The 26,213-nt window shown below is 44.6% G+C and overlaps 1 pseudogene; it reads left to right on the top strand.

Moving 5' to 3' along the window:
- Positions 1–2,122: 2,122 nt before the first annotated feature.
- On the top strand, positions 2,123–11,079 carry LOC118089660 (solute carrier family 2, facilitated glucose transporter member 5-like; annotated as a pseudogene).
- Positions 11,080–26,213: the final 15,134 nt, after the last annotated feature.

The following is a 26,213-nucleotide window of genomic DNA, read 5'->3' as shown; positions in this document are numbered from 1 at the left end:
GATTTTATAAAAGTAGGTCAGTATGAGTTTATTACACATGTTTGATTGTTTGTTGAATTTATATCCCACCCTTCTTCCTAAAGCAGCATGCATATTAAAATATGTCAGGGGTTCTTTAATTGCATTGCAAGAAGTTGGGCTAGATGTCCCTTTGGGACCCTTCCAACTCTCCCATTCAATGTTTCTATGAAAGTAAATCAACAAAGTATTTAAAACACCTTAAAAATTGAAGATGGAAAAGAAGGCTAAGGGATTATGTGGCTTCGCTAAGGCCATAAAGTCTTCTTCTTCTTCTTCTTCTTCTTCTTCTTCTTCTTCTTCTTCTTCTTCTTCTTCTTCTTCTTCTTCTTCTTCTTCTTCTTCTTCTTCTTCTTCTGCAATCACTCATAGCCAAGTGATATTGTCTTCCATAAACACAGTTTTAACAGTGAGTCCGTAAGTGGAGGCCAATTTTGGACCCACATGTCCTTCCACAGTGGGGACATTGGTTCCCTGGAGGGAGTTGATAACGATGTGGATTTGCCAAGCGTGGCTTCCTCTTAGCATGTTTCTCCCTTGCGTCCTGAGTTCGAGTGTCTTCAAAGTCCATGACACCTTTGGTAAAGGCTGTTCTTCAATTGGAGCGCTTGCAGGCCAGTGTTTCCCAGTTGTCGGTGTTTATACTACATTTTTTAAAAAGATTTGCCTTGAGACAGTCTTTAAACCTCTTTTGTTGACCACCAGCATTACGCTTTCCATTTTTAAGTTCGGAATAGAGTAGTTGCTTTGGAAGACGATAATCAGGCATCCACACAACATGGCCAGTCCAATGAAGATGATGTTGAAGAATAATTACTTCAACACTGGTGATCTTTGCTTCATCCAGTGCACTGATATTAGCTCGTCTGTCTTCCCAAGTGATGTGTAAGATTTTTTGGAGACACCGTTGATGGAATCTTTGAGAAGTTGGAGATGGCGTTTGTAAGTGGTCCACAAGCATACAGCAAGGTTGGTAGTACAATAGCTTTGTAAACAAGCATTTGGTTTCCCTGAGAATGTCCCAGTCCTCAAACACTCTGCACTTCAATCAATAATGGCAAGAGGACTTATTGATTCATAGCTCAGTCACCTTCCAGCTCTGCCACACCAGCAGCTAATCCACATTCCATCATTGCATTATGTCACCTTCCAACTGTCAATAGCTTTTCCTGGAACCTTCTGATGCCCTTCCCTTGATTGTCTCCCAGAATTCTCTTAGAGGTTCTGAAATGCCTTATTTCTACAGAACAGTTGTGCTGGGCTCAGTTTCCCCCTACTCACAAGTTACAGAAAGCTATGGTAAGTCTGGGTGCTCTTGGCCTATTTGTCTTCCATCCTGTGGGATCTACCCTCTGCATGGTTGAAGGGATGCCTCTAGGCAGATCTCATTACTTCCCAGTTCTCTGGCTGATCCAACTAGGGCTGTGCACTGGATTCAGTCAAATCCCAAGATGAACTGGGTTGATTCAGGGGAGAACCAGACTTCAGCTGAGTTGTATCAAGCGAACCCCGGGTCAGTTATTTATACCCCAACATTCAGGATATGGGTTCTAGAAGGCAGTTTAAAAGTAACATTTATTTGCATATTTTAAAGACCCAGAAAAGGGTATCTATGTATTGAAAACACACCGGGATGCTTCACACAGTGCAGTTGATGGTAGATCACCCTGTAGGGGGAATTCCGTTTGAGTAGTCCTTGCAGTGGTGGTCTTTGCCTGCCTTCCAATCTCCCCATTTGAATAGCTAACATGATGCCCTCATGCTTAGAAGATTTCATCCCACACTACTTTTAGGGAGACCCCAGGGAAATTCGGAAATTGGATGATAAGGGACAGCCTCATGGCAGTAATTAACCCCTGCCTCATGGCAGCAGCTCTTTAAAGGCGGGGAGTCAGTCGAGCAGAGGCGTGCATTCTGTGTTAGCTGGGAAGACCCTAGGGAGGCTGTAAGGTGGCCATCACAGAGACAAATTATTGGCATAGTGCCTTGCCTCCATACCTTGCTTATGGGCTTCCTGGAGGCATCTGATCAGCTGCCTTCTACCAACAACACTATCTTATTTTCCCCTAGGTGAGCCTTTTTTATGACTTCTACTCAGGAAACCATGGACAAAAAGGAGGTAGAAACTAGTAAAAAACCCAAGAAACGGGTGGGGCTGCAGGCTGCATGCAAGGTACTGGGTTTATAACACATTGAAAAATCAAAGTCGCTGTGTAATTGTTTCCCAGGTTCAGATACAGCATTAACTTATAAGCTAATAGTACAGTTTGGTTCACAATATATTGGGTGGGATCCGGAAATAATCATGGTGGGAGTAGTCCCACTGGACTCATTTCAACGGGTCTTCTTTAAGCATGACTAAGTCTGAATACAACCCATTATACTACAGTATTATTTTTCACATTTTTAAAAAAAGTTTTATTCAAATTATGTCAATGTGGTGGTTTACAAAATAAAACCAGCACTATGAGGTAACAACAAAACATGTAGCAGAATATCCAGATTTCAGAAAAGACAGTTTTAAGACTCAGTGCTAAAGTGAAAAGATGAGGTTTAACTGACTGGTAGAAGGAAAACCTGCAATTAGATTGCCCATCCTATCTCTTAACAGGAGGTGATTCCTCAATGTGAGGCCACCACAGAGAAGGCCTTCCTTTGAGTCATCATGAGATGTATCTTTGCTATGCATGGCACGATTTAGTTGTGTCTCTGATAAAGAGCTAAGCAAAAAGCTGGTTTATCTGGAAAATAATGTCTATGTAGAACATTGACACATGAGTAGCAGTTGGAAGTGCAGCAGCAGGGATCATTCAGTTCGTAACTCAAGGGTTAATTCATATAGTGCAAAAGTCATCTAGCCAAGAGCGGGATGGCTGAAAGTATTGCTTAGCAGCCAAGCAAAGTGCCATGAACTTTACTGAAGTAAAATGTCCTCTGATTGGCTGTGAAGTTCTGAGAGAGTTTTCCTCCGTATGTCTGGTTGAAAGTCTTTCTGCTAGGTACAAGGCCTGGAGCCTATTTGCATTATTTAAGTGACTTTGCTAACATTTAATTTCCCTCACTAAATTGTTTTTCCGGATCTGGTTTGATGCAGATTTTAAATGGGTCTTATGTTGTTGAGTATGTTCTGGCTTTGATATGGTTTTATACTTGTTGCTTGTTTAGTCATTTAGTTGTGTCTGACTCTTCGTGACCCCATGGACCAGAGTACACCAGGCACTCCTGTCTTCCACTGCCTCCCGCAATTTGGTCAGACTCATGTTGGTGAACACTGTCCAACCATCTCGTCCTCTGTCGTCCTCTTCTCCTTGTGCCCTCCATCTTTCCCAACATCAGGGTCTTTTCCAGGGAGTCTTCTCTTCTCATGAGGTGGCCAAAGTATTGGAGCCTCAGCTTCACGATCTGTCCTTCCACTGAGCACTCAGGGCTGATTGCCTTAAGATAGGTTTGATCTTCTTGCAGTCCATGGGACTCTCAAGCGCAGGCATCCCCAAACTGCGGCCCTCCAGATGTTTTGGCCTACAACTCCCATGATCCCTAGCTAAGAGGATCAGTAGTCAGGGATGATGGGAATTGTAGTCCAAAACATCTGGAGGGCCAAAGTTTGGGGATGCCTGCTCAAGAGTCTCCTCCAGCACCATAATTCAAAAGCATCAATTCTCGACAATCATCCTTCTTCATGATCCAACTCTCACTTCCATACATCACTACTGGGAAAACCATAGCTTTAACTATACGGACCTTTGTCGGCAAGGTGATGTCTCTGCTTTTTAAGATGTTGTCTAGGTTTGTCATTGCTTTTCTCCCAAGAAGCAGGCGTCTTTTAATTTTGTGACTGCTGTCACCATCTGCAGTGATCATGGAACCCAAGAAAGTAAAATCTCTCACTGCCTCCATTTCTTCCCCTTCTATTTGCCAGGAGGTGATGGGACCAGTGGCCATGATCTTTGTTTTTTTGATGTTGAGTTTCAGACCTTATTTTGCGCTCTCCTCTTTCACCCTCATTAAAAGTTTCTTTAATTCCTCCTCTCTTTCTGCCATCAAGGTTGTGTCATCTGCATATGTGAGGATGTTGATATTTCTTCTGGCAATCTTAATTCCGGTTTGGGATTCATCCAGTACAGTGGTACCTCGGTTTGCGAAAGCAATCCGTTCCGCGGAGCCGGCCGCTCCCCGAATCGGTCGCTCCCCGATGCACACTTCTGCGCATGCATGAAGCGTCGATAGAGCGCTTCTGCGCATGCGCACACTGCACAGATTGCTTCTGCACATCCAAGCACCGCAGAACCCGGATGTAAACACTTCCGGGTCCGCAGTGGTCGCAAACCGAAGCGGTCGCAAACCGAGGTTTGACTTTATGGTATTATATACTGATTGGCATTTGTGTTGCATATAATTTATTCTTGTTTATTTATTTGTTTTTAATCTTGCATTTGTTGTTTTACTACTGTTGAAAACTGTTCAGGGGGATAATTAAACAGTCATAATCAGATTTCTCCTTCTTTAAATCCTTGGGATCCTCAGAACTCCAAGTAGCCTCTTAGTATCAAAGACCCCTTGGGATGATGATGATGATGATGATGATGATGATGATTTTGGAAAGTTGTAATTGTCAAGGAATATCTGCATGTCCACCAGATGTACCTCCCTTGAGGACTGAAGGCAGCTCTCTCTTCTATCTTTCTGCTTCTTAGTTGTAAATGCACCTAATTAACAAGAAAGAAATGCAAGTATTCTGCCCTGTCTCATCACAGTATCTCCTGCTTCTTCCTGTAGGACTTGTCAAGGACACTTCTTTGGGTGTTGTTTGCTACCTGCCTCCTGTCTTCAACCTATGGTTACAACATCTGGCTGATCTACTCCCCTTCTGTGGTACAAATGGCTTCTTTTACTTTGTGGGCTGTGTTACCTAAGGGGTTATTTGTTGTGCCTCTGAAAGTGGAGGTAAGCCATAACTATTGTGGCTAGCAGTCACTGACAACCTAATTATTCACGGGTTTGTCCAAGTTAGTGACTGTCAATGCCATCAATAGTGACAGTGCTGCTTGAAGGAGTGCTTTCTTTTGACTCTCCTGAATCTTCCAACATCTAGTTCCATTGGATTTCCTCAATTTCTGGTGTTATTTTTTTGGGGGGGGGGAGAGAAAACGTTTGTAAATTTAGAGAAATCCACACTTAAAGGTGGTTGAATTTTCATGAGGACTTTAAAAACATCACAAACTGATATGGACCTGAAGAGGACTGGACTTAAGAAGGAACAAATGAGAGATTGAGAGAGATTGACAGTCTCTCCCATCCCTGGTCACAACCGCTGAGATTCCGCTATCATGTGATGTGTTGAACCGTCCTAACACCAACTTTTCTGTGCTTCTCTCCTAGCTCATAAAAGACTTTTATAACGTAACCACTTACCCCCAAAAGATAGACCCCAGCATCAGGATATTCTTGATGTCCTCCTCCATCGCTTTATATCCACTGGGAGGTATATTTGGGGCACTTACGATTGGCATCCTGGAGGATAGATGTGGCAGGTATAGACAGAATCTCGACTGATGAACTGCATGCCCTAGGCTGGTGAGAAGTGAGGGAAATTGAGTTGCTTCTGACCTACATGCCCTGATCCATCACATTGCTCACCACCACACATACCTAATGGCCCATGAAGGGGGGGGGAGGTCACAAGAATAACATTAGACGGGCCCTGCTGGATCAGGCCAAAGGCCCATCTAGTTCCAGCATCTTGTCCTCATGTTAGCCCACAGGTGCCAATGGAATGTCTGCAGGTGCCTATGGAAAGCCCATGACAGCTACTAATAACTTAAGAAAGCTTTCCCTGCAGTGTTACCCAATTCTATAATGGAATGCTACCTGTAGAACTCCTGAAATGGTTCTTATTGTTCTTAGATTCTTGAGCCAGTATCTTTTGTATTGTATTTTATCGTCTGCGGCTTTGATAGCTTTTGGCCACAACATGGTTATGAATCTGCAAGATGAATGGAAATAGAATCATAAAGTTGTAGAGTCGGAAGGGATCGCGAGGGCCATCTAGACCAACCCCCTGCATTGCAGGAATCTTTGGCCTGTGGGACTCAAACCCATGACCCTGTGATTAAGAGTCTCATTCTCATACTCACTTTAAAAAGCATGCTCCGGGTGCCTCTCCACACTTGTAACCACCACCAACTGGTCTGTGATCCCCATAGTGACTCAGATAGTGGAGGATATAGCCACCAGGGCTAAGTAAAGTCCCAAAGTTCTAGGCAGACAGAAAAGGAAGATAAGACAGGATCAGCACCTCGGAGAGGGACCAAGCTGCAGGGCAGACATAGGCAAACTCAGCCCTCCAGATGTTTTGGGACTACAACTCCCATCACCCCTAGCTAACAGGACCAGTGGTCAGGGATTATGGGAGTTGTAGTCCCAAAACGTATGGAGGGCTGAGTTTGCCTATGCCTGCTTCAGGGGAAGTGAGGAAATACAGTTGCTGCAGACCTACATCTCTGCGGTAGCATCTAATAACTGGCCTTATGATATACCCTTTAGAAAGGTAGCTCAGAGGTAGAGCACAAGCTTGCAGGTAAAAGACCCCAAGCTCTGCACCCCACACGGGAACATAGCAGGGTTGCAAAAGCCAACTTACTAGACCTTATGGAAACATGTGAGCAATGTCTGCTGAAATCTTGGATAATTTTAAAGTGCTTAAGAATAGGACAGTCGGTGCCTTGCAGGTCTCCACCCATAACTAGCAAAGTGCAGAACATAGTATCCATAGAAAGCTGAAGGCCTTGCTGCAGTTCCATAGCTGCCATACCTGCCTGAGAAATAAGGGACTGGGCCGGAAGTAGCGCTGCAGCCATTTTGGAACTGGGCAAAGCAGCATCAAAAGTCGCTTCTGAGCATGCTCCGCCCAGTTCCAAAATGGCCGCCGCGCCAGAATAAACCGGGGGGGGGGGACAAAAAAAATCCGTTTTTTTCGGCTGGGGACAGCTGGAAAAAATAGGGGTTTCCCGGGGAATACTGGAAACTTGGCAGCTATGATAGCTGCTCTCCTGCTGCTGCTCTTTTGGTGGTACCATATCTTCACTGGCAACTCCCAACCCACACAAACTTTTCTGCTTTCCTTGTCTTTTCAGGAAAGGTACTTTGATTATTACTAATCTTTTGTCTATTATCTCTGCTATACTCATGGGTTGCACATATGACCTAACTACATATGAATTCAAAATGGTTGCACGCGTGTTGACTGGAATATGCTCAGGTGAGTCAGGGTACTGGACTGAGTGGTTACTTATTTATTTATTTATTTATTTTCATTAAACACATCCCCGTAACTTACGTTGTTACCTGCCACGTCTCTGCATCATTTAACACAGTGACGTCTCATGCAGATCAGAAAGAATTGGTTGGCATTTTGCATACCTTCATGGGGGGAACATTTTGTGGTGCTGACCAATTCCTGTTACTTCCCCACTAGGGCCTCCTATACACCGTGGAGATATTCAGATGTTTATATGCATCATGTCACATGCAGATCATGAATTATCCCTTGATTTATCATCTAACCAGGAATAATCTACAGTGCTGTTCCCATATACATTGGCGAGATATCGCCTGTAAAGCTGCGAGGATGCATAACCATGACGGCCAACTTCTTTTTTACCTTTGGTGTCTTGTTGGCTCAGATCCTCGCTCTTCGGGAAGTCCTGGGGAATGAAAGAGGTAAGTTTAAAAAGAGCACCCTCTGCCCTATAGCAGATCAGAAGCACAATCCCCGTTGTTCACAATATCATCACTGTTACCCTTCTTGCACAGGTTGGCCGTTTCTGATGTGCTTTGCTGGGATCATGCCAATGTGTCAGGTCTTCCTACTGCCCTTCATACCTGAAAGTCCTAGGTACTTGTACATCCAGAAGAAGGATGAATATGGTGCAAGAGAAGGTACAATACTATCAATTGTACGGGGACCTTTAGGAGTGGACACAGTGCAAAGCTCCTGTGGTCATTCCCGGACAACTCATATTTAGGATCCCATTAGGAATGGTGGATAGCTTTACAATACTTTGAGATGTACTGGGACCACTGGGCATGGGCAGCATACACAGTTGGGGTACCCCAACAGCCTGAAGAAAATTTGCCATCCCATCAGACAAGGGTAGGGAACTTTTTCAGCTCCAGGGACCAGATCCTTACCTCTCCCCAGCCAGTGGGCCAACGTCGACATGTGGATGGGACAAGACACCTGTCAATCCCATAACATCCTGATGATATCACATGATTGATAGGTGGGCTGCCCCCTCACATGTCAACATCTCCCATTTGAACATTGGAAAGTGTTTCATCTACCCTTTTAAAGATTGCTGGACCAATCTTTTAAAGGGGCCGCAGAAAGACCCAATCACTCTTCTGAGCACAGTGGTAAGTAGACTCTTCCCACTTTCAACAGAGGAGGGGGAAAATCCTGCTTACTGCTGAGTTCAGCCACACCAGAGAGTTTGCTACAGGGAGCTCTCTGATGCACCCAAACTCAACAAGATCGCTTCCCCTTTGCATCAGATGATACCAAGGAGGTGCAATCCTGCTTAGCATTTGGCCTCTGCTTTGCCCAGCATATCAATGGCTCTCAACAACCAGCTGGCTGTTGGGTGCTTCATGAGCTCCACAAAGTAGTTTTGGTCAAGCCCTGCCCTTTTGGTCAAGCCCCTCCCTTGCCTGTTTGGCATTAGGTGCAGGTGTGGGTGGGCACAGCTTGCCCAAAATAACTTCGTCAGCTAAACTGGAAACTTCAGTGGGACAAGAGTGACCTGCAGGCTGGAGATTCCTTACTTCTGTCATTGAATCTCAGCACTCTGTCATTAACGTATCATTCCTTTTATCCTGATGTTGTGATTAACACAGGGGCTTTGCACTGCCTTTAATTGGGGGTTTAAAAAACTTCATTTCCACTGACCCCTTTGGTTATTTTATAAGTCGCCTCCTTTCTGCCTCTACTCCCACCTAGCCTTGCAGAGGTTGAGAGGACGGGAAGACGTGGAGGACGAGATGGAAGAGCTCCGCGAGGAGTTCTTTGCCGCGAAGGCAGAAAAGTCATTGAACACGCCCAAATTGCTCTGGAAGAGAAGCCTGCGATGGCAAGTCATCATTGTAATTACCTTGATGGCCTCCCAGCATCTCACCGGAATCAGTGCGGTAAGAGAGTTGCAGGCCAAGGTGTTTTGAGGTTGAGTCAGGTGAAACAAAGACTTGTTTTGAACACAAAGTTCACAGGTGAGGACACCAGTCATTCATGTTGTGCATCTAGGGAGACAGTCATATTCTCTGCACTCGGTTGATATTCTGTTCTCCAGGTCCGCAACTATCAAGCACCTCAGCACTTTTAATAATTAAATTATTACAGTTTTAATCGATTGTACTTCTTTTAACATTTGATGTTTTCAGCCATGGACTCCATTGGGAGGGACGGCAGGAAAGAAATCAAAAATAAACAAATGACTTTGAGCTAACACCTCTGATTGTTCTGGTCTAATTTCAGGCTTACTATTATTCAGAGAGGACCTACACGTATACAAAAATTGGAAAAGACAATGTCCGCTTCATGAGTATAGCTTCCACTCTGAGTTTCTCCGTGGCAATCACATGTTCGGTAAGCATCTCCCGACCCCTCTCTCTCTCACCTGAGCTCATTCGGTAGAGCATGAGACTCTAAAATCTCAGGGTTGTGGGTTTGAGCCATGCAAAGATTCTTGCATTGCGGTGGGTCAGACTAGATGACCCCTCTGGTCCCTCCCAACTGTACAATTTATTGAATTCTAAGGTTTCATCACCATACATTCAAAGCACATGGCTTCTCCCCAAGGAACCATGGGAGCTGTAGATTATCCTTCTTGTAGCTGCAGTATCCATAGGCACCAACTCCTTAGGGCTGAGTTGTCTTCAGCCCCCTCAATATTGTTGATCAGGGGGCTCAGCACCCCCACCCCCATACTGAGGGAATGGAGGAGGCAAGCGCCGAGCAGACTGTGGTGCAGCATCAGTGGCAGGCTCTTCCTGAGTGCAAGAGAGGAGGAGCCATGGCCACTGAGGGGACAGTGAGCAAACATTGATTTATGAACCTTGGCCAAGCAAGTGTTTGAACCAGACCACAATCCCACATGCTATTTATTACTCCTTCCTAGCTCTCACCTGCTTCTTTGCCTCTCTCTCTCTCTCTAGATGTTTTTAGTTGATCATGTGGGGCGGAAGATTCTGCTTCTCTCTGGCTTTGGGATCTGCAGCATCCTCTGTATTATGTTAGCATTTGCTGTGGAATTACAGGTGGGTAATTCACAAAGTTTGGGCATTATAGCCATTTGAACCTGGGCATCCTCCCCTTTAATATGTGCAGAGCAACTGGTAGCCATTGATAGCCTTCTCCTCCATGAACTAGTCTAATCCCCCTTCAGAGCCATCCAAGTTTGTGGCCATCACTGCCTCCTGTGGCGAGTGAGTACCATAGTTCAACTGTGTGCTGCAAGAAGGACTTCCTTTTATCCATCCCGAATCTTCCAATATTCAGCTTCATTGGATGTCCAATTCACACTCTGAAATTTAAAATCCAGTAGGTTTGTGTCTGAAAGCTTCAAGGCGTGAGTGACGAGGCAGATTTTTCCTGGAAAAGTCACTTGGATCATGCATTTTGATTTCCCCCATTACAAGAGATCTCACAGGGGCTTCGCTCTTGATTTCCTGTGTCACCTGTTGCATTCCATGGGCCAGCAATGCTGTGGGGAAAGACATGGCAATCGTAAAGAAGGGACATCCTTGAAGATCAAGGGGGTGGTGGACCCCAAACTCCCATCATCCTCAATCAGCATGGTGAAATGGACAGGGATGACCGGAGTTGTGGCTCAGCAACTTGTGGAGGGCCCCATTCTATGTAAATGGTAGTTTGCAACTTTAGTTGTACATAACTGACATATACCCAACTTTCTCTAATAGGAAACCATAAAAGAGACGGCGTATTTCAGCACAGTTTTTATTCTCCTATTTCTCCTTGCACAGTGCATTGGCCCAAGTAAGTACTAAGCTCCACGGAGGATGTAAAGGATATGAATAGGAAAGATAAATTGCTGAGTCAGTGAAAACGTTGCATTCAATGTTCTGAACTTCTGAATCCTTTCTCTCTACCAAGATTCGACTCCGAGCATAATTGTATTGGAGCTGTTCCTTCAGACATCGCGGGCCTCAGGCTTTGTGGTTGCGGGCTTTGTGCACTGGTTCATGCACTTTGTAACAGGAGTGCTTTTTTATCACATAGAGGTGAGTGGTTTTGATGGTCAGTTTTGATGAGGAGTTAATGGTTTGCTTTAGGGCTGTGCAGAAGATTTGGCTGAGGCCTGAAACAAATCAGGTCTATTTGGAGGGAATCAGTTTGTGGAGGAGTCAGGTTCAGACAGCCACAGTTCACTGCAGGTCACGTGGCGTGGCCCAGAACAATCCATGGCTGTTGGAGGTGGAGAATTAGGCATGTAGGAGAGGCAGGCAGGGTGGGGAAACCTGCATTACTCCTTCCGCTCAATAGCTGGGTGTGGATGATACTGTGCAAGCAGCTTTCCTTTAGGATCTGGGTGTCATGAGTGAGCCAGCAGTAAATCACACTGCGCAAGTTGGAGTTAACTCATTATTAGCAAGAACACAAATCTCTACAGACTTGGTTGAATGTCTGGCCTAATGAGCAGAACAATTCATTCCCTGTGGTCTTACTCCATGAAAATCAGTTGTCGAGGCTGAAAGTCCCCTCCTCCCCACAACAGTCTCAAGTCCCTTCATCTCCAGGGCTTTTTCCAAGCAATCCGAGACTGTGCCTCTGTGCAGCCAATCTCTCCTCTGTCCTTTTCATGCCACTTCTTGTTCTGGGAGAAAAGTAAGGAGGGGAGCTTGTCACAGCAGAAGGAGGAGACACTTGTGACTCCTCACCAGCCAGACTCATCTTGGCCTCTTGGCCTCCCTCCACCTCTGTTTCAGCTTCTGCCTTTGATTCTGGATTTCACTCGGCCACAGATTCTCCCAGCTCACCAAGTCCTCCTACCCCTTCAGCTTCTGGCATCTCCTCTTCCCAGTCTTCTCCCTGTGACCACTCATCATCATCCCACCACCACTCCCTGGGCTCTGAGCTTCCCTTGGTGCTTCCTCAGCTGGTTCCTCCCAGATCCTCTGTGCCCAACCAGTCCATGACACCGGGGATGGGGAGGCACCCTGGTCTCTGTAGGGAGAGGGGAAGGAGACACAAGGTTCCTTCCCCCACCCGACTCCTGACTTCGTGTTTAGCAAGGCTTTTAAAACCCCAATTAAACATTAGCCCTGGCCCCAAAAGTATTCAGGAACAGATTGGGGTGAGGAGTTGGTCCCAAGATGGACCCTGGATTTGAACCATAAAACAGATGGCCAGTGGTTTGCACTGGTAAAGCAATCCCAGCCACATGTAGCACCATTACCTCCCCCACAAATTAAATCATCCCAAATACCGTGTTTCCCCTTTTTTAATACGTACTCATAAAGTAAGCCAGGGCAGCAATTTTAAGCATTTGAGAAATATAAGACATACCCCGAAAATAAGACATACCCCCCTGCCTGCCAGCTCGGGGCCTGGAACCAGCTGCTGCAGCGTGGAACGCTCAGCAGCGGCTGGCAAAGCAAGGAAGCAGAGCGCGGAGATACGTATTAGCTGTAGCGCGGAAATGAGCTGTTCCTGGCTCAGCTGTAGCGCGCGCCTAGCTAAGTCAGCCGTGAGGAGGGAAAATGGCGTTTAAAAACGCCGTTTGAAGTGATTTCAGCCTGCCACCCCGCCGCCCAGAACCGGCTGCTGCAGCGCAGAGCGCTCAGCAGCGCCCGGGTGGAGCGCCCAGCAGCGCAGACGGGAGCGTCCACCGGCGCGGACGGAGTGCTCAGCAGCGCCAGGCGCTGCAAAGCTCCGCACTCACCCCATCCGCCCGACGGGAAAGCGAAGTGGGGAAGAGAAAAAACCGAAGCGGCTCTTTTTCTCTTCCCCACTCCCCCCCCCCCCGTCGGGCAGATGAAGCGAGTGCAGAGCTTTGCAGAGCGTGCGTCTCCCGCTCGGGCGCTCGCCTCTCCAAGCAAAGTGGGGAAGAGAAAAAGAGCCGCTTCGGTTTTTTCTCTTTTTCTCTTCCCCACTTCGCTTTCCCGTTGGGCGGATGGGGTGAGTGCGGAGCTTTGCAGAGCGCGCGCCTCCCGCTCGGGCTCTCGCCTCTCCAAGCGAAGTGGGGAAGAGAAAAATCAAGTGTGGAAGATCCTCTGTTAATGGTAGAAAATGGGTGGATTTCTTGCCTTTTCCAGTCCTAGAATGCTATGCTTAATATTAATTATGCAAAGCAGTAATATGTATGCAATCATGTGTATGCAAATACCTTTAATTAACATAACTTGCTCAATTGGCATATTTTCTTCTTAACCAAATATTTGAGTATTAGGAGAATTTACAGTTCTTTTGGCAGAGGGTGGTGGAATGGCTGGATGAAATGCATGCATGGGTGGTAATAGGAGAACAAAGATGAAGGGCACAAAGGTGGACCAGGAGGCTAGGAAGAGCCACCCAACCTTACTGCCCTAAGAAGTGTAGCCTTCTGGAGATAAGTGCTCCAATGCAGAAATTTATTGTGGGTGCAGGCTCTCCCATGGGTTAGCATGTTCTCTTGAGCGCATTGATCTTTTCTCTCTACTGAAATTAGTGGAGCATCCTATGCTTATTCGAGTTCTCTGTGTGCATCACATCTCCAGGCTGTGGCTCAGTTGCAAAGCATCTGCTTTGCATGCAGAAGGTCCCAGGTACAATCCCCAGAATCTCCAGGTAGGACTGGGAGAGACTTCCCACCTGAAATCCTGCAGAAGAGCCACTGCCAATCAGTGTAAACAACACTGAGCTAGATTGACAATCGTCTGACTAGGTCTAAGGCAGCTTCTTATGGTCTGGATGGGTATTTTTGGATATTCTCTATAAGAACTAGACACACGTTTTAGAAAAAAGCTAAATTATGCACCTGATGCCATACATACTTCTGTCCATGCATAACTGATGATGGTGATGATGGAGTCATATTTATAGTGGATCACAAACTGGATGTGCCAGAAAGTGTCATGTGTGATTGCACTACTAGAACACCAAGCCTTAAGACATCCCCTGAAAATAAGACACCGTGTGTTTTTTTGAGGAAAAAAAGTTATAAGACGGTGTCTTAAAAAAGGGGAAACACGGTATAAAGTAATATGGTTGTTTTTCCCCACCCCCCAATTGCTTGCCCCTAGAAGCTTTAAGCTGTGATGCAGTTTATAAATTTATGGTTTTTTTTAAAAAAAGTTATTTGATGCCATATAAAGTATCAAAGCTATCAAGTCAGTGTGCAACCAGATTCCTTCATCTGCCCCAACTGCAACAGAACATACCTCTCCCATATAACTGCCATGTAACTGTCCAGCAGTTTGGCTTCACCCACCTACCCACCCCAAGGCACATCTGAGACAGACGGATGCCAACTATTGCATTGTAGACTGGGGCTCAGAGCTACTGTGTAGGTGCCCATGTTTTAGTGCCTTCTATAGTAGTGATGTATGGAAGTGAGAGCTGGACCATAAAGAAGACTGATTGTCAAAGAATTGATGCTTTTTCATTATGGTGCTGGGGGAGACTTTTGAGCAGGCATCCCCAAACTTCAGCCCTCCAGATGTTTTGGACTACAATTCCCATCATCCCTGACCACTGGTCCTGTTAGCTAGGGATCATGGGAGTTGTAGGCCAAAACATCTGGAGGGCTGCAGTTTGGGGATGCCTGCTCTTGAGAGTCCCATGGACTGCAAGAAGATCAAACCTATCCATTCTGAAGGAAATCAGCCCTGAGTGCTCACTGGAAGGACAGATCGTGAAGCTGAGGCTCCAATACTTTGGCCACCTCATGAGAAGAGAAGACTCCCTGGAAAAGACCCTGATGTTGGGAAAGATTGAGGGCACAAGGAGAAGGGGGTGACAGAGTACGAGATGGTTGGACAGTGTTCTTGAAAAGTCGGACACGACTAAACAACAACACAGTCATGGAAGGGTGTAGCAATACCTAAATTCAGGCTGTGTGATTGGTGGGCCATATTTAACCTCTGGATTGCTTCTCTGACTTGTCAGTACCAGGATGTTGTACTTCTCCAGACTCCATATCAAAAACCTGACATCCATAAACTGACTGAGTTGAAGAATTCACACTGATTCTGTACCCTAACCTAAAGCTTCCCCAGACTGACCCTCATTCCCCTCTTCCAGGATGTGAACGAGGATCTAAACACACAAACACATACACCATGTGCATGATAGATAAGTAAATAAGCTTCTGTGATATGCTCATCTCTCTCTCTCTCTCTCTCTCTCTCTCTCTCTCTCTCTCTCTCTCTCTCTCTCTCTCTCTCTCCTACCTCCCCCATTTCCTTCCCAACTCTAGGAGTCGATTGGATCCTACTGCTTTCTGTTCTATTTCCCTATCTGCCTAGCCACCTTTTTGTTTATCTCGAATTATCTCCCGGAAACCAAGAAGAGGACCTTCGTGGATATCAAGAGAATTATGTTGTTGCGGTCAGTCAAGAAGGTGTCAGCCACGGTGGTTAATTAGAAATTCGGGAATCACTCTATGCAGTTATTTAGTTGCGGTGTTTTCGTTTTTGAATTTCCAAACAAACAATTCCAATAAAGCTCTTATTGATATCCTCCAATTCCCTTAGTTCAGCTAATGTAGTAATAATATAAGATTCCCTGCTGATCTAAAAATAGTCTTCCTTTTTTTTGCATTCAGTCTTACCTGTGAAAACAGGGACAAACTGAGAAAGCAGCTAACCTACATCTTATTAGCTGCCATCTTTTCAATGTTTTGGCTGAGTCAAAATATATGGAGATCGGGGATGGGAAGTAGCTCAGTGGTTTTACAGGAAGGAGGTCCTAGGTTGAACCCTGGGCACTTCCAGGTGGAGCTGGGAAGGATTTTAACCTGAAGACCTGGAGAACTGCTACCAGTCCTTGCAGGCAGTATTGGACTCACCAGTTGCCCAGCTTCAGCATTAAACAGCTTCCTCTGTTCATTGATTGTTATCTCAATGGCTTTGTTTGAGCTGCTTGTGTACAGAAATGGATATATTGGGGGGAACTTGCTTGCAAAAATGTGCTCTCAGGCAAAATTGCATACACGGTATGCATTTTAGGAGAAATGCATGCTAAACTGCTGGGAAATTTTCATTAGGCAATGGAAATGTGGTGAACTCAACCAATGACTGGAATAATGAAATATAGGGAGAGAAAGAAACTGAAATTCATCATTCCCTAGGGACACGTCTACATTTCATTTTCTGAGTTTCATATTTAAATATATAACAAATCAGTTTGTCAGAGAAGTGTTTACCCACCTCTGCCCTCTGTGACTGGTAAATGGCTCTGTTTTGTCTCCCTTTTTTGTCTTTTTGAGATGCCTTTATTTGTGTGTGTGTGTGTGTGTGTGTGTGTGTGTGTGTGTGTGTGTGTGTTTCTCCCGGTTCAGCACCCAAAGGGGCTCACAGAATGAATGAAAACAGCTAAAAACACACTCTATTAAAAACAGCACTGAAAACACTGAAAACCATTTAAGCACACAAGTCAATGTACAACACTCATCCTCAGAAAACCCAGCCGTAGCAGCAACTGAGCACCCAAAGGCCTGTCTCAACAACAGCAACAAGTAAAAAAATTCATTCCAGCAGCACCTTAGAGACCAACTAAGTTTGTCATTGGTATGAGCTTTCGTGTGCATGCACACTTCTTCAGATACGAACAGCGATAAGTGTTTGTCTACCAGTGAAAGGAAAGCAATTGGGGGGGGGGACAGCTCCACAGTCTGAGAGCAGATACTGATAAGGCCTTATCTGCTGTTAACATATCGCTAGCATGGATTGCCTGTAATTTCTCTCTTAATGGGAGTTTGGGAGCTGGGGGCACTGTCATGCAGTGGTTCCGCTCCTTCCTCCTGGGCCATGTTCAGAAAGTGGTGGGGGGATGAGTGTTCAGACCCCTGGGCTCTCACTTGTGGGGTGCCTCAGGGCTCTGTCCTCTTTTTAACAGCTACATGCAGCCGCTGGGAGAGATCATCAGGGGGTTTGGGCTGGGTGTTCATCAGTATGCGGATGATACCCAGCTCTACCTCTCTTTCAAATCAGAACTGGTGAAGGTCCTATGTGAGTGCTTGGAGGTGGTTGGAGGATGGATGGCGGCTAACAGATTGAGGCTGAATCTTGACAAGACAGAAGTACTGTTTGTGGGGGACAGGAGGCGGGCAGGTGTGGAGGACTCCCTGGTCCTGAATGGGGTAACTGTGCCCCTGAAGGACCAGGTACACAGCCTGGGAGTCATTTTGGACTCACAGCTGTCCATGGAGGCACAGGTCAATTCTGTGTCCAGGGCAGCTGTTTATCAGCTCCATCTGGTACACAGGCTTGGACCCTACCTGCCTGCGGACTGTCTCGCCAGAGTGGTGCATGCTCTAGTTATCTCTCACTTGGACTACTGCAATGCACTCTACGTGGGGCTACCTTTGAAACTACAACTAACCCAGAATGCGGCAGCTAGACTGGTGACTGGGAGCGGCCGCCGAGACCACATAACACCGGTCCTGAAAGACCTACATTGGCTCCCAGTACGTTTCTGAGCACAATTCAAAGTGTTGGTGCTGACCTTTAAAGCCCTAAATGGCCTTGGTCCAGTATACCTGAAGGAGCGTCTCCTCCCCCATCATTCTGCCTAGACACTGAGGTCCAGCCCCGAGGGCCTTCTGGCGGTTCCCTCACTACAAGAAGCCAAGTTGCAGGGAACCAGGCAGAAGGCCGTCTCGGTAGTGGCACCCACCCTGTGGAACGCCCTCCCATCAGAGGTCAAAGAGAATAACAATTACCAGACCTTTAGAAGGCATCTCAAGGCAGCCCTGTTTAGGGAAGCTTTTAATGTTTGATGAATTCTTGTATTTTTTTATTTTGTTGGAAGCCGCCCAGAGTGGCTGGGGGAACCCAGCCAGATGGGCAGGGTATAAATATTAATATATTATTATTATTATTATTATTATTATTATTATTATTATTATGGTTCAGTTACATACCTGGGATTTTTAGAAGCTAAATTTCTAAGATACACCTTGTCTCTTAATGCATAATGTATGTAAAATGCACACAGACAAATACTAAACTCCCATTTCACAGGCTTATGAGATATGTTTTGGACAGATGATGATAGATCATTGGACAACTGTTGTTCTCACCCCAACTCCAAATCTTTTCAGCCTAAAGAGTAAATGCTACACTGGGCTTTAAAAGAGGATGTCATATTGTCATAGTGCATCATAAAGTAATACAGAATACAACAGTCTTCAGCAATATGTAATGAGAATGTTGCCCCACATTGATCCTTGGAATAAGAAAAATGGTTGTCACGGTATTTCCCGGTGCAAACTTTGGAGTGGTGTTGAACATGAATGAACCCTGTAGATCCATCCAATGAGAAAATGAGCAACACAATCTATTGACAAATCTAGAAACCAATCACACACATATGACAACTTACACACTTTGTGCCAATCCTGGTAAACTTCATGGGTAAGAAAAGGTTTAAGTTGCAATGTGCAACATGGATGTGAGGCTGCTTTGAAAACTACTCAGAAACTAATGGGAGGTGTTGGAGAACTGTGTGTGCCATGTTGCGTACCTTGGGACCACCTAAGCTAGCCTGCTGCTCTCGGGTACAGTGGAAGATTCTGATCCATGGCTAGGGTTGAACTAAAATTCCACTGCCAATCTACTTATACATGGACCTGGACACATCTTGTCCTTCACCTACCCCATCTGCCATTGCAGCAAAACCACCAACATTCCAAAGTTTGGCAGGCTTCATCCCCTCATCGGGGTGACCATTCTGGCATCTTGCATCCAATTATGGGCTGAAATAAAATATATACAGGCATTTCCTTTGTTTTTGTGTTTTTAGACACCAAACTTTAAAGTCCCCTACATGAAAACCCCTGGATGTATCTGTCTATGATTTGGTGGAGCAACTTTGCCTGCAAATTTAATCCACTTCTGTGAAAGAAAGAATGGCTATGCATATAGGGAGTGGGAGGGGGCAGAGTTTTGTTTTTAACAGATTTAGTTTGGTCCCAAATAACAAGTTGAACTGGAAAGACACAGTGGCTCCAAAACTGTTTGGTGCTTCCCAAAGCTACAGATACAAGTCATATATGGTCAATGACATCTGAAGGGCACCATCTCACCTACTACTCCTTTACTTCCATTTCTTTGGGCATTGAAATGTCATCTGCCCACCACCCCTGTGGTGGTGTAATGTTACCTTTTCTACCCATACCTCTCATGGTATATATTTTTTCTTCCTATGAAAATGACTAGAGAAATGGATGCAGTGTTCAAAATTCTACATCCAGGTTCAGTAAGTGTGCTCTCTCTCTCTCTCTCTCTCTCTCTCTCTCTCTCTCTCTCTCTCTCTCTCTCTCTCTCTCTCTCTCTCTCATATCTAATGGCACAAAAGTTGAAATTTCCTTTTAAAAAAACCAACCCTAATTTTATCTAGCAAAGGAACTAGAAAATTAATTACATAGAAGATTAGTGTGACTATATTATAATAAATGGACACCACGGAAGACATGAATGATTGAAAACTTAATATGAACCAGGTCTGTAAGAAACTGGAAATCTTAATACTTATATGATCCATTTAATAAATTTCCAATTTATTTTGGGGCACATCTATTTAATAAGTAACTGATTACCCTGATCTGGAGCAAATTGACCATAGTCCATGGCACACCATTATGTATATCATTAATTATGAACTCATGCAGTGGATTGTGATGTGTTTGTATGTTTCTGTGTATGCGTTTTGGTTTATACCTGTACCCTAACCACCTCCTCTGTATCCCATCGAAAGAGCTTAAAAATATAAATGAGAGCTTAAAAAAAAAAAGCAGTGATGGGCAATTACTTTCAGGCTTTACATAGCTAATTTGCCCTACCCTCTCAATACTGGAAGAACTTGTGATTTTGCCAGTCTGAGAAAATGGGAAATGGCCCTCCCCTCCTTTTGTCCCTGCCAGCCCTTTCCATTCTCAGAAGCTATCACTGATAGCCTCTTATCTCCAAAACACCTTTCTCTGCAAGTATCCACTGTGTACACACCCACATATGTTACAGGAGAAAGTGTATGCAAAAGTGCAATTTAAATGCAATGTTTACCCTGCATTTTTTTTTTAAGTCCAGAGAAATGAGATGGATTGAGCTTATGGTTGCACATATGCACAACTCTGGGAATGCCTTTCAATTCCAAATGAGTATGAAGAGTGGTATTCTTTATTTGTAAGTTATTGAACTGGAAAAATAAACTCTATATATACATATATTTTTAGTTTGTTCAGGCACTGATCATTTTAGGCACATCCAATTGATGTATGATCACCAATGCACGGTTCCTTTTGAACCCAGAAGAAGGCGGAATGGGGGCGGAATGGGGTGGGGCATAACACTTCCAGAGATAAAAAAGAGGCTTTTGTCTGTGTTTGGATACAATTGGGTACCTTTTTGAATAAAATCGACAGAATGAACCTTTCAAAACTACACTGACCTTTCAATTTTTTTTGCTCCTTTTAATTTCTGAGCAATGCTGAGTTCGAGACTGACAGTATAACATAAAATATAAAAGAAGGAAAGGTGTGTTTCTCTCTTTTAATTGGTAAAGCAAATATCTGGATTCTTCACAGTCCATTTGAGGTGAAATGTCTAAGAAAGTGGGGCTGTGGGAGGAGAAAAGGAAGAGAGCAGCTGACAAAATATTTCTGTTAATAAAATGATTGCATGGATAGCCAGAGGGAGAATGACCTAATGTAAAAGGGATGCATTAGGATTTACAGTAACATAAACATACGTAGCTTTTCCATATTGAAGAGACAACCTTACAGGTCAGTTCTGAATTGCTAAGAGACAATGATAATTTTAGTGAGGAAAGGAAGCAGACATAATCAGGACTAATTAACAGGGTTGTTGTTTTTTTCAACTGCATTGAAGAAACCGGCTTCCTATTTTTCTCCATGATTATTTCTCCTGCATGACATCATGGGTTGCAATCAAAATGCAGTATCAGTCAATCAACAATTGCAATATATTCTGCTGCAGTTTCTTTGGAACCATTTAAACTGTGCAAACTTTCCTAGAGTTCAAATTTTCAATTGCATTCTTTTTGGTGCTGGAGGAGACTCTTGAGAGTCCCATGGACTACCGTGTTTCTCATATTATAAGACACGTCTTATATTTATTTTTTCCTCAAAAAAAAACAAACACTATGGCTTATTTTCAAGGGATGTCTTTTTTTTTCCTCCTCCTCCTGCCGCGGCCGGCATTGCTGCTGCACCTATCACTATGTCTTATTTTCAGGGTATGGCTTATATTCCTTGAATGCTTAAAAATCCTGCTATGGCTTATTTTATGGGTATGTCTTAAAATATGAGAAACAGGGTACAAGAAGATCAAACTTATCCATTCTTAAGCAAATCAGCCCTGAGTGCTCACTGGAAGGACAGATCCTGAAGCTGAGGCTCCAATACTTCAATGTATGGCTCCAATACTTCAATGAGGCTCCAATACTTCATGAGAAGAGGTGGCCAGCTCCAGGTAGAAAGCCCGCTTGGTGTGGCATACCCACCGTGCCAAGCGGGCTTTCTACCTGGAGTTTGGAGCTGGAGGCGCGTGGCTTTGGAGGCGTGTGGCTTTGGAGGCTGTGCATGCGTGTTATGTAGCGGGGTATAGTCACCACACAGGCGACTCCAAAGCCGCGCGCCTCCAGCTCCAGGTACAAAGCCGCTCAGTGCAGCGGGGTTTGTGTGCCACTTGGCGCCCCACCCCCGCGACTCCCAAGCCGAGTCTCCAGCCTCCCGGTAAAAAGTCCACTTGGTGCGGTGCTGGGAGGCTGGAGGCTTGACTTGGGTTTCGCAGGGTTGGGGTTCCAAGCGGCACCCCCCCCCCCAGAGTGGAACCTGGGGCGCACCGCCCCCATCGCCCCCCCCCCCATTGTGACGCCCCTGGGCAAGAGCTTTCTTCCCTTTCCAAGGGAAGTGGGTCCAGTGGTCTGCCCTCTGTCAGCAAGGAGAACCAGGAGTGAGCTGCAACCCTCACAAAGCCCCAGAGGATGAAGAGGAGAGCCCACACCTCTTAAGGCATCACTCTGGGATCCCACATAGCAGTTGCCGGGGCTGTTCCCATGCACCTCCTCTGAACCAGGTTGCCCCTAACTAGGTGAAAAGAAGATCGGTAAAGTCCCTGCCTTAGCATGCCAGAGACTTAAGTTTGGGGTTAACGGGGCACAGAGGTAAGGGAGACCTGCCTGTACTTTCAAGGCAACCATCAAAGGGGAAAAGAGACACCAGTATGGGGTTGCATTCAATGCTACTCAGAGTAGAACTACCATGCACTACAATGCACATATCCCTAACCTACTCCCTTCCGAGGTCACAAAGGGGCAATTTTATCTCATCCAGTCCCAGCCCTTAAATAGAAATAGTAAACCAAAACAAATTGGATGGGATCATTAAGTGTGCAGTGCAAATATGTTAGCTTCTTCTGTTCCTGGAGCGCTGCCACAATGAAGTCATTCAAATGCTCCTTGTTTGGCTGGCAGTGCATTTGCTCAGGAGAAGGGGAGGGTGCGACAAAGAACAAACTGTCCCAAAGGAAGCCGCCCACAAGGACAGCCATTAGAACAAAGAACCCAGAGACATTTGCAAAGAAAACACACACACCCCTGTGTTGCATAAGGATTCAAGTCTGAAGGGTGTTAACAGTAACTGATTTCAACACTTCCTTGAGGCCTGATCTTTCCTCTATTAGCTCTTCTGAAGTGGTAGTTTGTCTGGGGAATGGTTCCAAACACTCTGAGATATTCCATAGCCCACAAATGGGCCCACTTTTTTTTAAAAAAACAACAACAGTGAGAGTGACAGTCCTCTGATAGAGGTTGCAGAATGGCAGTATCCCAAGGTTTCGGGGCTCTGAGGCAAACTTTTCATAACTTACAATGCCTTGGAATGAATCCAGGATCTTGTCCATTCAAACCTCATGTTCTTCCACTGAGCTAAAAACAACCACCACCAAAGACAAGTGTGAAGCTTCATCCATGGAATTAAGGACACACCAGAATTATGAAAAAAGTTGCAATTCAGATTCAGTTCAGATTTCATATGGACTCATAGCTTAAGAGACCAGTCCAGAATGAATCTGCACCAATCAGAAGCTGCACCTTGGTTTTCAAACATTTTGGAAGTCAAACAGACTTCTGGAATGGATTAAGTTTGACACTTTTGTTTTTGCCATTTATTTTGCATTTTGCGTTTTTGTTTTTGAAGCTTTTTCGGTCCATTTGTTTTTGTGACTGTGTGGAACCCAGTTCAGCTACTGATTGATTGATTGTGTGACTGCGAAAATGGATAAAAGCCCCCCCATCCAAACAATGACTATTATCAGTGCAGGTAAGAAAAAAAATATTAATTTTATTTTTTATCATCTACAATAGTGTCTTATTTATTTTATAGTACAGTACATTGATTATTGCTTTTATTTTATAGATCAATGGCCTTGTTAGATAGTAAAATTCATCTTAAATTGCTGTTTTAGGGGTTGTTTCTAAAAGTCTGGAACAGATCGACCCATTCTGCATTACTTTCTATGGGAAAGCACGCCTTGGTTTTGGAACACTTTGGTTTCGGAACGGACTTCCGGAACGGATTAAGTTTGAGAACCAAAGTACCACTGTATCTGAAAATAATTATTATTTGGGTGGTTCACCAGCATTTCTACCCACATTGGATCTGGGTACAGAGATGCATATGAGCCCATTCTGGTCAATTAGATTATCATCTACTGCTCTGCATTTACTTGGAGGAGGTCTTTAAGCACGGCAGCCCCCCTTTGTGGAATAGCATCCCTGTTGAGATACAACAGGCACCTGCTATCTGCACTTTCAAAAAAACAACTGAAGGCAGTTTTGTTCCAACAGGTTTCCCCAGCTGTATAAATGGGCCTTTGCAGTGCTTTCTCTCTCTCTAGAAAAAGATATTTGATAAGCAATAATGCTTCTGTGTGGGGGAAACTCAGTTTGTAGCACCTTGGGTGCCATGCTTTCACCTTTTTCAGATTTTCACCAGATTTCCAGGGCCAGTGGCAGTGCTATCTCTACTCGGAAGGGTAGAAGGTGACATCTCCTTTTATTTTTGAGATTAGCGGCATGGAACAAGCCAGGCATGATATTGACTGTCCTTGAACTCTGTCACCGGCTGCAAGTGTTGCAGAAATAACAGCCTGTGTGTGACTGAAGTAATCTTGGGCAATGGGAAGATGGTTAAAAGCTCCACAGCTGTGGTTCAAAGTCATAAAATGATGGATACTGAATATGAAAAAGCAGAGGAGATGGAGGAGCCGCCTGAAGACTAGACCCAGCTGCTGGGCCTGCTCTGTGTTGCCCCAGAAGACAAGCAGAAGTATAAACTGATGGTATGAAAACGTGATGGTATTGTACATTCAGTTGGACCAATATTATTTTGTGCCATGTTTTGCCAATGTGCAGAAGCAAACATGGGCTCTGATAAAGTATCAGGATAAAATTTTATATATATATATATATATATATATATATATATATATATATATATACACACACACACACAGTGGTACCTCTACTTACGAATTTGATGCGTTCCGAACACACATTTCTAAGTCGAAAAGAATTGTAAGTCGAATCCCATAGGAATGCATTGGGAGAAAAAATTCGTAAGTCGAAGCAACCCTATCTAAAAATTCGTAAGTAGAAAAAATCCTATCTAAACCACATCCAAGATGGCGGACGGAGCTCCGTTCGTAAGTAGAAACATTCGTAAGCAGGGTTATTCGTAAGTAGAGGCACCACTGTATATTAAATAATTAACTGATGAAGTATTTCCACCCGTTTATGTACTCCTGAACACCATAGCTTCTAAGCCATGTGAAATAAAGTTGCAAAATGAATGGTAGGGAAAACCAGTTAATCATAAAAGCCATCATGGGGTGGGGCAGCATCCCTTAAATCAGGCATGTCAAACCTGCGGCCCTCCAGATGTTTTGGCCTACAACTCCCATGATCCCTAGCTAGCAGGACCAGTGGTTGGGGAAGATGGGAATTGTAGTCCAAAACATCTGGAGGGCCGCAGGTTTGACATGCCTGCCTTAAATGCTTGCTGAAAGTTTATTTAAAAAGGCTTTGTCAAGTGCAATAAGTTCAGTCTCAGACAGAAAGATTCCATCTAAGAATCCGTACTGAGGTTCCTGCTACTTTTTTTTTTTTTTGCAGTGTTTCATCACTACATCGATGTCCACATGTGCAGATTGTTGATGTAGTTCGGAAGAGAAAAAAAGAGAGCAAAATAAACAAAAGCTGCCACAAACTGTGTGCATACTCAAATTCCACAGTCATTTTTTTCTATTAAGGAATCCTAGATTCACAAGAACTGGGGCTTGCAATGATCTAAGGAAACAGTAAAGGAATAAAATGCTTATGGGACATTCTCTCATCCACATTTATAGGCCAATCCTGCAATCCCCCATGTGTCATATTCTTTTAAAGCCCCTTTCAGTCAGTAGCCAAACTTTGCAGTAGAGAAATCCAAAAGTTAATTATATGCTGTATGAAGAAGAGTGCTCTTTTTCAGGCCTGGCCCTACCATTCGGCAGAAACTTACAGAAACTTATTAAGAGAAGAGGGAGGAGAGTTTAAATTAAAAGAATTTGAGGACTTGAAAGGGCATAACATTGTTAGTTCTTTAATGTATGACTATTGTGTTTTTATTTCTGGAGAGTAGTAAATGGGGGATTTTATGCCTCCAGGGACAGAACAACTTGGCAAGCTTTGAGTACTGTACCTCTCGATTTGGGAAGGAGTGGTGACAATTGTTGTTTTGCAATTTCAAAATATCTCGGGTCTGTACTACCTTCTCTCATCGCTGAATGACCTGCCCCTTCCTCTTGCATTGAAAAAGAAACTACCCTTCTTCCTCAGGTATGGAGAGTGCGCCATTCCATCCTGTGGAAGCAATTAAGCACTAGAAAAAGTAAAGTTTCTGAAGAACCCTTGATCAGGC

This window comes from Zootoca vivipara, chromosome 8 (assembly GCF_963506605.1).
Source record: "Zootoca vivipara chromosome 8, rZooViv1.1, whole genome shotgun sequence".
In the NCBI taxonomy this organism is placed as follows: domain Eukaryota; kingdom Metazoa; phylum Chordata; class Lepidosauria; order Squamata; family Lacertidae; genus Zootoca; species Zootoca vivipara.
The sequence above is the reverse complement of the archived record's forward strand: the minus strand, read 5'-3'. Positions and strand labels throughout refer to the sequence as shown.